Raw genomic sequence first — 4,729 nt, forward strand, 5'->3', positions numbered from 1 at the left:
CGATCTGCCAGCACTCTGTCCATCTTTCTGGGGGAGGAAGCAGTCGAGGGATTTGTTCAGGGTGAGTGTCAAGCTCCAGGTTTGCATCCAGGGGCCTGCTGAATATGGGGGTGTCCAGAGGTAGGAATGCAGATTTCAGTTCCTCTGAATCCTTTCTGGAGTTCCAAATGGCATGGTTCCTTTCAGGGTGGCAGGGTGAGTCCTATGGTGTTCCTCACTGTCCCCAATCTTTGAGGATTTGGAGCCAGGCCGTCGGGGACACACCTCTCAGGACAGAATCTAGGCTTAAGAGTTTGTGCCTATGGGCATGGCTGCACTGATCTGAAAGCACTGTGGCGAGGATCACAGGGGTCTGAGTTGAGAGCATGTTTCAGGATCAGTATCAAGGTCTGGGTTTGTGTCCAGTGGACCGCTGAATGTGGGGGTGGTCTCAGATGTCCAAGACGATTTCCCCTACTCTGAATCCTTTCCAGCATTCCAAATAGCCTGGTTTCCTTCTGGGTGGCAAGCTGAAATCTCTGGGATTTCTCAGGTCTTGCCATTGCCCTTGCAAGGGCAAGATACTTTTTACAGTAAAAGAATTCACCAGATGAGCTGAACAGCAGAAAAGACACAGCTCAAGAGTTAATCAGTGAACAGGAATATCGTGCCAAAAACTTCTTTGATAACACACTACAGAGCAAGGGAAGATAGGAGAGAAAGCTGAGATATAAAGGACAAACCCTCCAACTTTACAACATCATTCCCTACTTGTTTATTTCCATTGCTGTCAGCTCCTTCCCAGTCAAAAATATGTCACCTGAGCCAGCCTTTTTTCTTCCTGAGATTGGGGCACTGCAAAGCCCACCAGAGGGGCCAAGGGCACCCCTATACCTGCTGAGCTGAGCCCATTTGTACCCCAACCGTGAGGAGGTACCAGCCTGTCCCCCTGGTGCTCCATGGTCTGTGGCAGTCCTTCCTTCTGGACCCTGCTTTGCTGCTCTATTTTCGCTAACCCTGGTCTCAAACTAGGGATTGCTTCTGGAAGAGGAACTCAGGGAGATGAGGCTCAGGAGGGTCTCCCTGCCTGGAATCTTCGTGTGAGGAGTGCACAGCCAACAGATTTTGCCCAGGGACTTGCAAAATGCAGAGAGGCAGATTTCTTTTCTCTCTTTCTCTCTCTCTCTAGCCTCATACTAACCAGGAGTTCTTAGAACTTTCTTCAGTGACTTCTAGGTGTAGCTTGGCCACTTTTTCACAGAAAGGCCACTTGAGCATGATGAAACACACGTATAAGCAATTACATTAAAAAAAAAAAACAATAAGCCAATGCACACAGACCTTTGACAGCAGCACAGGACGCTCAAGGGGCAATAGTGGTAGAAGCCGGGTTCTGCCATGCAGGTCCCTAGACCTTTGGCAGTTTCCACGATTGCAAATCCAGACATGCAGAATCCTGAGGGACAACCTACTAACTGCAAAAGAGCAAAAATTCATCAGGATTCAGAGAGTGGAAATCCATTTGTACTGGAAAAGAAAGAAGTAGGCTTGCTGTGAATCCAGCAGGGAGGACAGGCATAGATAAAGGCTGGTGTATGCGTCACGGAAACTATTGTTTCTCAAGGGTCCTGCTGTCTCTGTAAAATGCTATGAGGACTGTCTCTTGGGGACCTCCTGCTTTCCTACCAGTGACACCCCCAGATTCTGCTTTGCTAGTCCCATGGATTCCTGGGGATACCCAGTTGATAAGCTATGCTGTCCTCATGACAACACTTGCTAATGGACTGAATGTTTGTGTCTTGTCCCAATTCAGATGTTGAAGCCCTGACCCTCAAGGAGTGCCATCAGGAGGTATGGGCTTTGAGAGGTGGTGAGGTCATGAGATTGGAACACTTGTGAATGAGATAAAAGCACTTCTGAGAAACGACCTGAGAGATTGTTCTGCCAGCTGTCATCCATGCAAGTCTACAACAGAAATATGGGCATTTGTAGATAATGAAGCAGTCTCTTGCTAGATATCAGATCTCCCAGGATCTTGCTTTTGGACTTCTCAGTCTCTAGAACTGCAAGGAATAGTACATGTTTTGCTGTTTCAGCCACCCAGTCTGTCATCATTTGTTGCAGCAACTTGAACTGAATAAAGCAGAGCCCAAGTCCTGGTTAATCCCTGCTTCTACTCATTTCCCCTCAGAAAGAGCTTCTAATCCAGAACTGACCTCTGCTTTCCATACACGTGCTTCAGACTCCTTCTGTGAGAGCCCAGACTTTGTAAAAGACTCCTCCCTCATGGCAACCAGCATTCTGTGACTCCTGAGGACTGTCCTCCCTGACTGTATTGAGTCAATCAAACTGATTTTGATTCTGGAGTCCCAGGATCAAGGACTGCATCAGGCTCCCAGCTTCATGGGGAGTCCGCTTCTCCCTCTGACCTTCTCCCCTCTCATGCTCTCTCTCTCACTCTCTCTCTCTCCCTCTCAAATAAATAAATAAAAATCTTTTAAAAATCTGATTTTAACAGACCATAAGCTTGTTCTTGCTGGTCTTTGGAAGATTAGGCATTAGCCCTTCGGAGAAAGTTCTGAATGGCTGCTTCATGAAGGGGTGAACTGTGTCCCCAAAGTCTCTTTTTGCTGCCTTCTAATCACAGATGCTGAGACAAATCCTCCCAGGTGCTGGTTTTTCAAAGCACTTAATGCTTTGGCTTTGAAGTTCCTCACTTGACAGTTCTGCTTTAATCAGTTTGTGACAAAACAGCCAATTGGTGGTGGATGCAAAGTGCACTGATAAAGTTAATATCAGGGAACAATTTTTTGAGTGTCATGCATGTGCACGTGTGTGCACACACATATCCATGTGCTAAGCATTATGGTAAATGTCTGACAAGAACTAAAAGATCAAAAAGTCAGGATACCCCATTAGCTGATATTTTTATTATTCCTACATCCTAATCTATGAAAAACAGGGTCAGAGAATAAGAAGTGGCAAAAAGAATCAAGATTTGAGGCAGTTCGATTTCTCAGCCAGCCTTGATCAATAGGCATGTACACCTGTGTCTAGTTTCAGGTCTGTGTAACCTTGCCATAACCTTGGATAAGCCATTCATCTCTCAAGTTCAGGTTCTTGGTCCAAGGAGGGAAGGGGCACAGGTTGAGTACCTCCAGTGGGACTTCCTGGCAGGCTTGTTCATCCAAGCATTCCTGTTTCAGTTGGAGTAATTGAAGCCAGTCTTTGTTTTACCGAAGGCCAAGCTTGTCCAGTGTGTCCATGCCACCAGCCAACAGCATTTGTCCATGCCATGTAACAACTGAGCAACATTCATAGGAATGGGGGGAGGAAAAGATGTCTACAGGTGTTGACAGATGTTCTGCATGGAGGAACAGGAGCTGGGGCCATCACCTGCTGTTTCTAGTGGCCTTCTCTGTCGAGTTAAAATAAATGGCAATTATTTGCAATGACAGGGGTGAAAGTAGAGGGTATTATGCCAAGCGAAATAAGTCAGTCAGAGAAAGACAATTATCATATGATCTCACTCATATGTGGAGTTCAAGAAACAAACCAGAATCATAGGGGAGTAAAGGAAAAAAATAAAACAAGATGAAGTCAAAGAGGGAGACAAACCAGAAGAGACTTTAAAAAAAAAGATTTTTATTTACTTATTTGACAAACAGAGATCACAAGTAGGCAGAGAGGCAGGAAGAGCGAGAGAGGAGGATGCAGACTCCCCAGGGAGCAGAGAGCCTGATGTGGGGCTCGATCCCAGGACCCTGAGATCATAACCTGAGTTGAAGGCAGAGGCTTTAACCCACTGAGCCAGCCAGGTACCCCTCAGAAGAGACTCTTAATCACAGTAAACAAACTGAGGGTTCTTGGAGGGGAGAGGGATGGGTGGATGGGGTAACTGGGTGATGGACATTAAGGAAGGCATGTGATACAGTGAGCACTGGGTGTTACAAAAGACTGATGAATCACTAACCTGTATGTCTGAAACTAGTATTATATGTTAATTAATTGTATTTAGATTAAAATTTTCTTTAAAAATAATTTTAAAATAAAATAAGTAACAATCCAATAATGATCAGAGTTATCCAGCAGGGAGTATCAGATCTAGAAGTCAGTTAAATTTAAGGGGCTTGCCGAAGTTTAGGAGAGTCACGCTAGGTCATTTTCCTGTGTGGGGAAGTCTTCAGGGGCAGTTCCAAAGACAAAGATTATTAATATTTCTCCTTCCCCCATTCCTCCTAGAGCCAAAGATGTTTCCTCCACTCACCCACTGGCCCTGTATGTAGGTGTTGCTTTCTCTCTACCAATCAAAAAATCAGTGAGTAACTATAACTTCACCTTTTCCAATATCCCCCTACCCCCGACCTTTGGTCTTTAATGGCCATGGGCAACAGGGACAAAGACATTTTTTAAAAACTTACAGAGATCTATTATGCTCTACTACCTTGGCCCGCATGGGCCACTGCAAAGGGATTCTGTGAACCGTGTACTCAGATGAATGGTCATTATCTTCAAAAAGGCAGGGGCAGTGATAGACACAGGAACCAAAAAAGCAAGAGTTAACGGACCATCAGAATAATGGAGTACCAACACTTTTATGTCCTTGGCTTGAATCCTCAAGGTCCAGTGTCTCAACAGAATTTTCATTTTGGTCTCATCTGCCTCACTTGTCCACCCCTGGGCCAGTTGGCAGTTATACTGAGAACCGGAAATTTTCCTTAGAAGAGAGAAAGAGTATTTGTCAGGTAAA

Source organism: Mustela nivalis (genome assembly GCF_964662115.1).
Source record: "Mustela nivalis genome assembly, contig: HAP1_SCAFFOLD_602, whole genome shotgun sequence".
In the NCBI taxonomy this organism is placed as follows: Eukaryota; Metazoa; Chordata; class Mammalia; order Carnivora; family Mustelidae; genus Mustela; species Mustela nivalis.